Here is a 13,780-nt window from a genome sequence, read left to right as displayed (position 1 = left end):
TTCTAGTCTAAAACAGAAAAGAAGCTGAAAGTACCTGAAATAAAAAAAATCTGTCATTCCTTATTTAAACTAGAAACATTTTGACCAACTGAACCATTTGATGCTGAAAAAAATAATTCAATCAATAAATAATATTAAATCTAAATTGATCTGAAACATTAACACAGCAGCACCAATATATTTAACGTTTTTAGTCTGAAGAAATAGGTAAAAACGTGCTGATTTTTTTTTTCTAAATGACGGATTGTTTATTTCTGATCTCATAAAAGTGCAGCTGTTTTCCTGCATTACCTGCTGTCTTTATGTCTGTCTGACACCAACTAAACCACAGGCAGACAAAGAAAACATGGATGGAAAATAAAGACACGTCATCAAAATGTCTACAATAGTTCATAAAGAATGACATTGTTAGCATGAGCTTAGGAATCTAAGGGCAGCGGTGATCTTGGGCAACAGGCAGCGGTAGCAGTGGTCCGCGTGCCCCGATTCCCCTGGCAGACAGGGCCCACACCACCCCTCCCCTTTCGTTCTCACTCGCGCAGCCGCGGACAGACAGAACAGACAATAGGAACCGAATAGTGGACCAGATTATTTTCCAAGCACTGAGCCGCTGTCACCGCTGCCCCCACGTTAAATTTGCGCACCGGACAAACCTGTGCCTAAAACCGCCACCACCGCGCGCCCCCCCTGGCATCGCTTCGTGCCCCCCCCTGGGGGCGCGCCCCACTATTTGAGAAGCACTGGTCTAACCAAAGGTCTGGCGCCAGGTTAAAGTCACCTCCAACTATGACATTATCAGTTAAATGAGCATGTTTAAGGTCTAGAATTTGTTTACATAAGTCTGAGAGGAGTGTTTTGTTTTTAGCTCTTTCATTATAACCATATACACAAACCAAAATAAACATTTCACCGTTAAACTCAAATATTAATATCAACCAATGGCCATAAGTGTCCCCAAAATGGTTAATAACTTTTCCCGGGAATTTGTTTAAAAGTATCATAACACCAGCTGAATGAGAGGTCCCATGACTGACATAAATAGAATCACCCCACTGTAATTTCCAGAAGTTTACATCTTCTTCAACTGAATGGGTTTCCTGCAAAAAAACACATTTAGCTTTCTGCTCCTTACAAAATAAAAAAATAGCTTTTCGCTTAACATTGTTTTTAAGCCCCCTAGTGTTTAAAGAAATGAAAGAAAACATTTAAGAATTATCAAAAGCACAGCAACCGCAGAAGATGTGCAGGAATGAACAATATTGTCCTTACCAGACAATTCAATGAGCATTCTTCACCAAGAACATGAACTGACAGAACACTAACTCTCACTGACTGTAATCTATTGAGGGTCCACTCTTCGATTGTCGATCAGTGCGTACCCCTCCTTCAGGAACGCTCTCTGACCCCTCTTCCTCGCCTCTTGGACCAGCGGCCACAGCTTGGCTCTCGCCTCCCTGTCCTCCTTAGAGAAATCTTCTTTGAAGTGGATGTGCATTTCTTTGCAGACTCTCGCCTCTCTTGACCGTTTCCACATGTCATCCCGGACCACTCTGGACACAAACTGCAGGATTATCGACCGCGGCATATTGTTGGAAGTCGCCGCGCTCCCCTTTCTTCCCAACCGATGGACCGTGTCAACTGCCTCTCGCAGGCGGTCCGCGCCGATGGGAACCACCCTGGTCAAGATGCCGATGACGGTTTCTCTGATGTCTTCTCCATCCTTCTCAGCCAAACCATTCAGCCGCAGATTCCACCTCCGTTTGTAGCGAGCATGCTCAGCCACCGCTTCCCTTAGCCGCTTGTTGTCTCCTTGAAGTTCAGCCACTCTTTTCTCCAGATGTTCTAGAACTCCTTTATTCCTTTTTATAGCTTCTGAGTTGGCATCAATTCTTTCATCAAACTTTTTCAGTAGGGCTGTCTGTTCGTCCATTTTGGTCGTTTGCATGTCGACCTTCTCCGTCAGGGCGGCCACGGCTTCCATAATTCTTTCGAACATACTTTCATCCTGCAAGTTCTGCCCGCACCCTTTCTTTTGCTTTTTAGGATGAGGTGCTTTGACTGGAGTGTGTGCAAGGTTCACTAACTTTTCTTTGGACCTTTCTCCATCCCCTGTAGTGACTTCAACAGCTTCCTCAGTCATCTCGTGAATATCGGACTGGGAATAATAGTCGTGCTCGTCCATTTGCATTTCGGTTAGCTTACTTTCGATTTTCAAAAGGAAGAAAAAAACAAGTTTACGGTAGTCCGCGATTCCTCTCACAAACTTTAAATAGAAACTTAGAAAAAATTTCAGTGTTCTTGGTTATAGAATGCAAAAAAAACTCACAAACAAGGACAGAAAAAAAAAACTCTTACACCGGAGCCCGCAAAGTACGTTCGTTCATTCCGCCATCTTGCCTCCTCCCCATAAAATCTGTCATCGCTTCATTTAAAATACTTTTCAGTTCAAATGATTGACAAAAATCATCATCCAATCAGCGTTGTCCCATAGTACCTGCTTCTTCCGGTTTGGAAATGTTTTTCATTTTTGAAGATTTCGTTTTGTTTTCTGGAAATTCATTCTGTGTTCTGAAATGTTTTTCATTTTTTAATATTTCATTTTTTTTCTGAAATGTTTTTCATTTTTTAATATTTCATTTTTTTCTGGAATTTTTTTTCCTTTCTGAAATGTTTTTTAATTTTTAATATTTCATTTTTTTCTGGAATTTTTTTTTTCTGAAATGTTTTCATTTTTTAATATTTCTTTTTTTCCTGGAAATTAATTTTGTTTTCTGAAATGTTTTTTTTTTGTCATTTTTGTTTTTCAAGTTTTGGTTTCTGAAATTTTGTTTTGTTTTCTAAAATGTAATGCTGCTTTTTAATTTTTTTTTTTTTTTTTTAATTGTTGTGATCTTAAAAATGTTTTTGTATCGAGTGATTTGTTGAATGCTTTGCACTTCAGGGCCACCGTAGGAGCTGAAAAAAGATAAATAACTTCAACATCAATCACAAGGTAAGTTTGGAGGATGTTGGGGCATTATTTTTACATTATCCAGCATTTCTGTGCAGCTGCGCGATTTACGTAAATACTAAGTGATCTGAGTTGAAGTTTGCACATAAACGACCCCGTTTGTCGTAATTTCCCATGGAAAACTCGAAAATAATTTTGATACCCAAGTTTCTAAGATGAGGATGGACATGACCTTCTAAAACGGAGGAGTGTAGAGAAGAGTAAATAATGACAACGATATGATGGCTGAAAATGTTAACTCACTTTATCGTTTTGTTTCATTGTTTTGCTAACACATATTTAGTGCGTTCTGCATTTTCCGGTTTATTACAGCATAAAACTACTGTTTATCAGTCAGGTAGTCTGAGTTTTACAACAATGAGTGTGTCTTAAAATCTTGCATTGGCATGAAATATGGAGAATGAAAACTGCCAAATACACAGGACATAAAGGTTCTCATCTATAAATGACAAACAAAATAAATGTACTAATTTTAAAATTACGAACATAAACAAATAATACAAAAAGAAGTGTATAAAAGGCTTATATTTACACTTATTCTCAAATTAGTGTTCACATTTTATTATTTATAAATGGGTACATTTATTTCTTATTTGTATTTTGCAGTTTTGATTCTACATAATGATGATGTTTTGCACAGTTCCGTCTCAGCCGACAGTTTCTTCTGCTCTCAAAAAGTATTAACAAGTATTGGAGGTTGTGCAGCGTCCAAGATGTTCCTGACTTCACTGAAGATGTCATCTCAGGTAACTTTAATAACATGTAAAGTAATTAAAAAAACAGTGTCTGCATATCCCCTTTTTTTCATAAACAGCAGCTGAAGAGTATGGAGCTCCAAACTGTTCATAATTAAATTAATGAAATATGACCTCATGCAAATATACAATCAAACAATAAATCTCTCATAAATATATAAAAAGATCATGAAATTGTGAAAAACCTGCACACAGATTTTAAACGAGCCAATATATTATTAGTATTCTGCTATAGATATTTTATTAGCTTTATCATTGATTATTGTATAATAATATTTCTTGTTTTTTAGCTGCAGAAGAAACTCCTGTCACCACATCTACTGTTGAAAGGGAAAACATTTGACTGTTTGACTTTTCACTGTTTGCTTTTATTGAAGTTCTGTATCTCATGTTCCAGAGGCTCCAAGAGAGGCGTGTATGAAAGAGGAGCCAACTGGATCCAAAATCCCACCTACCGGTACCTCATATCCAGTTGGTCCAGCTGAATGGCCAACCACAGTCTCTGATCCAGTAAGAATGGATTTGGTGCAAAGAGGTCCTTTTCAGACTGAGAAAGACTATGACTTTCCAAAATCCCCCTCATTGAGCTGTTGTTTTCTTTATGTTGGATTGTTTTATTGTCATTTGATTTGCTATTAAGTTGCTGTTTGTAATAAGTTGGAGTTTTGTGAATGTCATTTGTTGAGTGCCTAATGTTACATTAAAAAAATATATCTATATATCTATATACATTTGTCATTCATTTTTTTTCTTTGCATTTAAAATTTGTTTGGCACCACTTAATGTGCATCCAACATGCAGGCAATATACTGTATTCAATTCTTTGGGAGCAATAATAATTCACAAATGTATTAATAGAGATATCTCATTTATATTACAACAGTTGCGTTTTTTTGGTGCTGCTGATCAGTTAGAGGGCCCACAAATTAAATTTCGCTTAGGGCCCCCAGAAGACCAGGGCCGGCCCTGCTAATAGGTCACCATTAACTAGATAAGGATTTGGGTATTATTAACTACTATGCTGTCCCTTTTTTCTCACCAATAATTAGTATAAATTTGCGCCCATAATCATTATTAATTAAACACCTGTTAACTAATGCCACCGATTCCATTGATAACTACTGATGGATCAATTAATAAGAAGTCTCTTTTTCTGTGCCTACAATTATGCTGCAAAATCACCACTAACTAGTCATTAGTTAACAGTGAACATGTTCCCAAGTTGACTGGTTTATTATGATTACCAGAAAGTATTTTAGCTGTGCATTTTTTGTGTACCTTATTGTACTTCCAGAAAAATGTTTTAGTTTTATCCTTGTCAAACGAAAAGTTGTTTTCCTCTAAATCCCTGTGTATGTGTTGTTAAACAGTTTAACAGTTTTGTTAACTTGACAACATCTATAATTAGCTACTGGTGAATCAAAGTTTTACAGTACATGTATCTCAAATCAGCTATGAGGGCGGTCTGTCAGAACTGGCATGTGCAGGTTTGGGAAGGACGGTGTATAACATATAAAGAAAAGCTATAGTCAAAACAAATCCTTATCAAATCCGCATGGCAGGACATTTCTGAATTATGTTAAGGAATTTAAGATAATAAACAATGAGAAGTCTGGATGTGTGCATGCATGCTGAGTTTGGTATACAGTGAGTGGGTTTGTTAAGTATTATATGTAAACTATTTCACTCTTACTCTTTCTACTCCATTTCCCATGAGTCACTTCTGTTCCCATGAGTCATTGTTGTATCTCTGTGTCGATGGTTGATGACATGACTCGCTGAATGAATGAGCTCTGATGTACGAGAGAGACGTTCCTGTTCCGTGCTCAATGGTGAATAAATATGCATAGAGGAGGCTAAAGTTGATCCTGTCCCGGAGTCTTCTTCTTCTATCCACCGCGCGGATGAAAGATCGGAGCTGCGCTCAACAGGTTATGGGCCCAGACAGCAACGGACGCAAGTGAGTTTGAACAGAAGAAAAAGGCGCGAAGAATAACGCGAAGCTTCTGCTACTTGTGAACCAGCTCGGAGACGAAAAGAAGTTATTGTCGGGACGGTCTACATGCGACGTATTACGCATCACGGAATAAAGTTGCTGACAGTTGAAGGAAAGTAAAAGAACAACTGAAAGAGCGACGTGAAACATGGCGGGCAGATCAATGACGGGAATCATGGCGGCACCGCAGCTTTTCTTCGACGGATCCGAAGATAAGTATGCTTTGTGGGAAACAAGATTTCTGGGTCACCTACATAGCCTAAAGCTTAAAGAGACTATTTGACCAGCACCTGTTGGCGCCAACGCGGAACAACTTGCGGCAGATGGCAGAAAGAACGCTGACTGCTACGCGGAGCTAATAAGGCTGGTAGATGACAAAAGCCTGTCTTTGATACGACATGAAGCAGCAGATGATGGCAGAAAAGCCCTTGGGATTTTAAAAGAACATTATTCTGGAAAAAGCAAGCCACGAATAATAAATATGTACACATCTTTAACCAAGCTACGCATGACGGAAAAAGAGTGTAACAGACTATATAATAAGAGCAGAGAACATCATTGCAGCATTAAGAGATGCAGGTGAAATGATGAGCGACGGACTAATCATAGCCATGATACTAGCAGGACTGCCAGATTCATTCATGCCCCTAGCCATTCATGTGACACAAAATGAAGATTCAATCACATTTACAGACTTTAAAAGACAACTGAGAGTCTATGAGGAGTCAGAGAAAATGAGCAGAACAGAAGCTGACAACGTGATGAAAATGCATGTGAAACAGAGACAAAGCACTCACAAAACTCAAGCCACGTACAAGAAGGATGAAAGTACCACTGTGATATGCTACAAGTGTGGAATTAAAGGGCACAAGGCAAGATACTGCTTTAGAAAAGTGGTGTAATTTTTGCAAAAGCAATACACACCAAGAGTCCATGTGCAAGAAAAAGGGGAGACGAGATGAAGCCAGAAAAGTTGCTGTTGAACAAGAAAGCAATCAAGATCACTTCTTCAAAGCAAAGTACAACATGCAAGAAAGCATCCCGAACAACGTGAAGATGAAAGGCATCATGGTGGACGCAGGAGCCACATCCCACATTGTAAACGACTTCAAGAAATTTTGAAAGTTTTGACGACTCGTTTCAGGCTGAGACTCACTCAGTGGAGTTAGCAGATGGAACCAAGTGCAGTGGAATGGCGGAAGGAAGAGGGAGAGCAATGATCTACATACTAGACAACGCTGGAAATCAACACAGAGCCCAACTACGAAATGCACTCTTTATGCCATCATATCCACATGACATCTTTTCGGTGGCAAGGGCAGCCAATGGAGGAGCAACAATCACCTTCAAAAGAGGGGAGAGCATCATGGTCACCAAAGATGGTAGCAGGTTTGATATCCATGAAAATGGAAACTTGTTCTACTTACCGACTGTTGAAGTAAGTCCTGATGATCAGTGTAAAGTGTGTCATGACATTCAAACCTGGCATGAGATCTTAGGTCATTGTAACTATGATGATGTACGGAAGTTACAAGGTGTTGTAAAAGGTATGGAAATCAAAGGGAGTTTAGGAAAACCAGATCAGCTGTGTGAAGTGTGTACACAAGGGAAATGTACAGAAACCAGGAACAGAGAGCCAGATGCAAAGGCCAAGCAACCTTTAGAATTAGTCCATACTGATTTAACTGGTCCAATGCACACACCAAGCATGGAAGGACACAAATATACGCAATCTTTTACTGACGACTATTCAGGCACCATATTTGTATATTTTCTCAAGTCGAAAAGCGACACAGTGACAGCTACTGAAAGATATTTAGCCGATGTTGCACCTTATGGAGAAGTTAAGTGCATTCGTTCAGATAACGGCACCGAATTTACCAGCAGAGATTTCCAAACTCTGTTAACCAAGAACAGAATCAGACATGAAACATCTGCACCCTACTCACCTCACCAGAATGGAACAGCAGAAAGAGGTTGGAGAACACTATTTGACATGAGTAGATGTTTACTGATAGAGAACAAGCTACCGGATAAGTTGTGGAACTATGCGATACAGACATCAGCTTATGTAAGAAACAGTTGCTATAACAGACGCACAAAGAAAACAGCATATGAACTGTTTACAGGCAAGGAACCAAACGTATCCAAACTACAAAAATTCGGATCTGAATGTTTAGCTTACAAACAAGAAAAGAGAAAACTCGATTCAAAATGTGAACCAGGCATTTTCGTCGGATATGACAAAAACAGTCCAGCTCTTCTGATGTATTATCCGGAAACAGAAAAGATTCAAAAACACAGGTTAGTGAAATTCACTACAAAAACTACCAAAGAAAAAGAAACTCAGACACCAGAGAAGTACACAGAACATGATGTTGGATACATACATCCTCAGGTTCCTGAAAATGATAACGATGGAGATACAGAAAACAAACTAAGTCGGGATGATGTTTCTGAAACCTTACCTCAACAGAGTCAACGTGCACAACCAGGTGAAATCAGTGAGACTGTAGGCAGAAGGAACCCACCCAGAATCAGAAAGAAACCGGTTCATCTACAGGATTTTGAGACTGATAAGACAGTGGACAAAATGCAGGTATGCATAGACTCCTGTTATAGAGCAGTTTGTGACATTCCCCAAAACTTCAGAGAGGCAGTGACATCCAAAAACTCAAAACAGTGGAAAAACGCAATGGATGAAGAGATGCGATCACTCACTGAGAACGACACTTTTAAACTCACTCACTTACCAAAAGGCAAACAGACAGTGGGGGGTAGATGGGTATATGCGCGTAAAAGAAACATTGATGGATCAGAAAAATACAAAGCAAGATTTGTTGCAAAAGGTTACAGCCAGAGACCAGAAATTGATTATGAAGAGACATTCTCACCAACAGCAGACATGACGAGTGTTAGGGTACTTATGCAGAAAGCGGCACAGGAAAAACTCATTCTTCATCAGATGGACGTCAAAACAGCCTATTTACACGCACCCATAGACTGTGAAATATATATGGAACAGCCAGAGGGTTACGAGAAAAAGTCGGAGACTGGTGAAAAACTTGTGTGTATGTTGCAAAAATCTCTTTATGGTTTAAAACAATCAGGGAGAAACTGGAATGCAATGTTACATGCATGTTTAACCGAGAATGGATTTGAACAAAATTCAGCCGATAACTGTGTATTCAAAACAGAAAAAGGATGAAAAGGTCATTCTTCTAATATGGGTTGATGATTTAATTTTGGCAGCAAACAAAGAGAGTGTTCTGGAAAGTGTGAAAAAGATGCTAACTGAGAGGTTTAAGATGAAGGACATGGGAAGACTGAAACATTTCCTAGGAATAGATTTTGAGCAGACAGACAGTGAAGTCAAAATGTCACAGGAAATGTATGTAAATAAGCTACTGGAAAGGTTTGAAATGAAAGACTGTAAGCCAAGAGAAACCCCATGTGAGTCAAAATTTGTGTTTTCAGAAAATGCTGAAAAAAATGAAAGATGCAAGAAAATACAGAGAAGCAGTGGGAAGCTTAATATACTTATCCACTTGTACTAGACCTGATCTTAGTTTTGTGGTTAGTAAGCTACCCCAGCATTTTTCTGAGCCAACAGAACAACACTGGAACACAGTGAAACACGTGCTCAGATACTTTAAAGGTACAGCAAAACATGGATTGTGTTTCAAACAAAATGCAGAAAATTTAGGACTGAAGGCATACAGTGATGCAGATTGGGCGTCAGATACTGCAGACAGAGGCAGCACATCTGGATACTGCATCAGCCTTGGTGATGGAAGCTCTTTCATCTCATGGAAGACCAGAAAACAACCCACAGTGGCATTATCCACATGTGAAGCTGAATATATGGCTTTAGCATCAGCCATACAGGAATGCATTTACCTGGAGCATTTGCTAAATGGTATAGATAAATATCAGTACAATCAGACAAAAGTGTTTGAGGATAACACTGGTACTATTGCCCTAGCAAGAAATCCAGTGAACAGACAGAGATGTAAACACATCGACATAAAGTATCATTTCATAAGGGAAACTGTAAAGAGTGGCAAGATAACTTTAGAATATTGCCCTACAGAGCAAATGGTAGCTGATGTAATGACAAAACCAGCCACCAAATCAAAACTGAGGAGATTTGCGCAAGACATGTTTGGCACCTAGACGTGCAAAAGTTCTTTAAGATGTTTTCCAAGAAAAGAGGAAACTGTTTTATGTTTGTGGTTAATATGAAGAGTTAAGAGCGAGTGGGGGTGTTAAGTATTATATGTAAACTATTTCACTCTTACTCTTTCTACTCCATTTCCCATGAGTCACTTCTGTTCCCATGAGTCATTGTTGTATCTCTGTGTCGATGGTTGATGACATGACTCGCTGAATGAATGAGCTCTGATGTACGAGAGAGACGTTCCTGTTCCGTGCTCAATGGTCAATAAATATGCCTAGAGGAGGCTAAAGTTGATCCTGTCCCGGAGTCTTCTTCTTCTATCTACGGCGGATGAAAGATCGGAGCTGCGCTCAACAGGGTTGTACCTGTGGAAGCATTTGTGTAGTATAATTAAAAAAAAAAGTCAAAACCAGAAATGCTTTTTTATTTTCAAAATGAAGCTATATTTTTGGACTCAAAATTAAAATGAAATAGCAATCCGCTAAAGTGCTTTTTCATTTTGTTCTTCAACACCGCTTATTCTGCCACTTAATTAAAATGATAATGAAAATGGTATTTGAAATTTCATTTTCAAAAAGTTCTCTGGTAAATGTGTAGCAAAATTCATTTAGAAATGTCTAATTTGACAATTAAAATGGATTAACAGAAATGCTTTTTAATTGTCAAAATGTAACTGTATCAAATGACTCAAAATGAAAATTAAAAACAACCTGCTCGTCATCGGCCACTTTACATAAACTCCACACGGACCTCCAGCCGACGCCAGACTTTTGTTCCCCTCTGGAGACAAGGCAAGGCAAGTTTATTTGTATAGCACAATTCGTACACAAAGTAGTTCAAGGTGCTTCACAAAACAGAAACATGCATTAAAATCGCAATACATCATAGAAATAATCAACGTAAACTTTACGCCTTCAGGGAGGCTGTCCCAGATTTTAGCTGCAGAATATTGAAACGCTGATTCCCCTTGTTTAGTTCTGACTCTGGGAATCAACAGGAGACCGGTCCCTGAGGTCCTCAGAGTACGAGATGGTTCATATGGCACTAACATGTCAGAGATGTACTTTGGTGCGCATTTGGATTCCACCTTCCACCCACCTGCCATAACAGTCATGATTATTATTAAGGGCCTGCTTGCTCATAATGTTTTAATCCGTGCAGTCAGTGCTTTTTTCTTGGTTGCAAGGACCTGGAAGAAGGGTTGGCATTAGGCTAATACGTGCTAAAATCATTAGCCGTGGAGGAACTCCAGGCGGTCAATCCAGCAATGAGCATCTTGTATGTAAATAGGTTTCTCAAACAGCTTTCCTGTAAATAGAGGTGTTCGCCAAAGATGTCCAATGAGACCGCTGTTGTTCATAATTTCGGTGGAATTACTAGCCATCCTTCTTAAATATTCTCCAGATTTTGAGGGTATTAACATTCTAGACAGGGAATTCAAAATTAGCTTGGTTGGTAAGGTGGGAAGCTACCATGCAGGAAAGCAGGGTTCGATTCCCAGAGGGGAATGAGCAATGGTATTGGGGGCAATTACCATATCAATGACAAGCAGTTAACATCACCCAGTGAGGGTCCTTCGTGCCTAAGGACCCTCACTGGCAAGACCCTTAACACTTCAGAGTGGTTTGGCTGCAGCTCCACAATATATCCCCTTTGTGGGATAAATTAGTACACTGTACTAAAAATACAGTGTACTAATTTGCTGATGTCATTTAAAAAAAAAATATGGTACCTGTTGTTATCAATAAAATACTTTGATTTTCAAGAGCATCTGGCCTTACTCTTAATCTCAAAAAATGTGTAATTTTACCTATAAATACCTGCAATCAAAGTAATATTGAAAAGATTCCTGTAAAAAGTCAAGTGAAATATCCTGGTCTAATAATAACAAAAAAACAGTAATGATAGAGAAAGTGTAAATATTACTCCCAGACTAAAAACAATACAGAAAACATTAAATCAATGGTCGGGACGTGGCTTATCAATCTTTGGCCGCATTCTATTATCCAAAGCTGAAGGTTTTTCTAGACTTGTGTATCCCTGCCACTCATTATATACATCCCCAAAAAACATCAAGTTGTCTAATTCTATTCTCTTTGAATTTATTTGGAAAAATAAGACCCACTATGTACGAAAATCACAATTGGTCAGAGATTATAAAAATGGCAGCTTAAAAGCTTTAGACGTTCAATCACAAATTGTAGCGTTTATAATGAAAGGGTTAAAAGACTGTATTTCCCAGCCTCATTCTATGTGGTATTATATCCCAAACGAACTCTTTGAGAAGGTCGGGGGACTGGAGTTTTTGTTGAAATGTGATTATAATCTATCAAAAATACCAATGAATCTATCAAACTTTTACAAGCAAGCCTTAGAATTTGGAAAGATGCTTTTAACCCATAACTTCTCCCTTCACAACACTGTTTTACGGAACAACAGATTTATAACTGTAAACGAAAAATCCTTGTTTATGTCTGAATGGTATGATAATAGTGTGTGTTTTGTCTATGACTTGATGCATACTGATGGAATGCTGTTATCAGACAATGAGTTTGTAACTAAATACAAACTTAAGGATTCTAGTAACTGTTATAACAAGTCTGTAAAGCAATTCCCATACCTTTACTTAATATTATTCATAACATACTACAATACAACACAATCAAACCACAATTTCCAGAATTCAAAATTAATGATATTTCCCTAAAAAATAAAAAATGCAACCGTAAATTAGTAACTCTAACCTTTAAACAAATAATTTTCTGCAACTTTAGTATAAACAATAGACACGACCTAGAAACCACCTTAATGGACAAATCTTTTTCTTTAAACACAAAGTACCCACTTCCACCTAAAATGAAAGAAACGTATTTTAAAATAATATCTCAAATTTACCCTGTTGGAGATTTTTTTACATAAAAGATTCAAATTTCAATCGGAACCATGCATACTCTGTTCATCTGAAACTGAAACGTTAGAACATCTCTTTTACAGTTGCAACCAGATAAAAATATTTTGGACCTATATTAACAATAGGTTGTCACTCAAAGTTTTAAATATTCCCTTTTTTTCCTTACCTGATGTTCTTTTCTATTTGGAAAATCTGGACCCAGGAATTTCTGATGTCATTAATGTTGTTTTTATTTTATTCAAACATTTCATTCATTTCTGTAAATGGAAAAATACATGCCCTTTGTTTAGTATTTTCTTGAATTATTTTTCTGTTTATTATAAGTGTCTTAAATGCATTCCAAACAAAAACAAGAAAACTACAGTAACTTATCAAAAATATCAAAGTATTGTTATTTTGAATTGTTTTTTGCCTTGCCTTTGCCTATTTTTAAAATGTTGTTTTGTTTTGTTTTTTCTATATGCTCATTTATAACGTTTGTTCACCCTAACTTGGTTTGTATATGAGCAAAAAAAAAAGGCACACACAGGGCTTATTACTATTATTGTTTTTTGGTCTTATGTGTGTGTTTGATATTAACATTTGTTTCTTTATTGTGCATGTGAATGTGAATTTCTGTAAATTGAAAAATGAGCAATAAAGTTTATTGAAAAAAAACCCAATGTGTTTAAAACTAAAAATACAAGTGAAAGTGTGCATTGTATGTAATTTAAACATTTTAAAAGTACAATAAGTTTGTGGATTCTTTTTAATTACATTGTTATGCTGTTGCTAGTAAATGATGAGTATTTCTTACCATTAATGTGACGTCTGGTGCTGCATTGTTTTACTGATGGTCTTGTAGTCTGGCTGATAAAATGTGAGATTGAGCTTCATGCACGCGTTGAGACTTCCATCGGTTAGACGAGATCCTAGGTTGGTCTTAATG

At 37.8% G+C, this 13,780-nt stretch overlaps 2 long non-coding RNA genes across 2 annotated transcripts; one reads left to right on the top strand and one right to left on the bottom strand.

Moving 5' to 3' along the window:
• Positions 1 to 2,950: 2,950 nt before the first annotated feature.
• Positions 2,951 to 4,376, top strand: LOC144988679 (uncharacterized). Its single transcript, XR_013652652.1, has 3 exons — positions 2,951 to 2,992; positions 3,651 to 3,756; positions 4,163 to 4,376. It is a non-coding gene; the product is annotated as an uncharacterized LOC144988679 (long non-coding RNA).
• A 5,381-nt stretch (positions 4,377 to 9,757) lies between these two features.
• Positions 9,758 to 13,780, bottom strand: LOC144988682 (uncharacterized). Its single transcript, XR_013652655.1, has 3 exons — positions 13,649 to 13,780; positions 10,652 to 10,721; positions 9,758 to 10,306 (listed from the first exon to the last, which is right to left on the bottom strand). It is a non-coding gene; the product is annotated as an uncharacterized LOC144988682 (long non-coding RNA).

Source organism: Oryzias latipes, chromosome 21 (assembly GCF_053564925.1).
Source record: "Oryzias latipes strain Hd-rR chromosome 21, Olatipes_Hd-rR_3.1".
In the NCBI taxonomy this organism is placed as follows: Eukaryota; Metazoa; Chordata; class Actinopteri; order Beloniformes; family Adrianichthyidae; genus Oryzias; species Oryzias latipes.
Note: the sequence above shows the minus strand (reverse complement) of the source record. Positions and strands in the feature narration are given on the sequence as shown.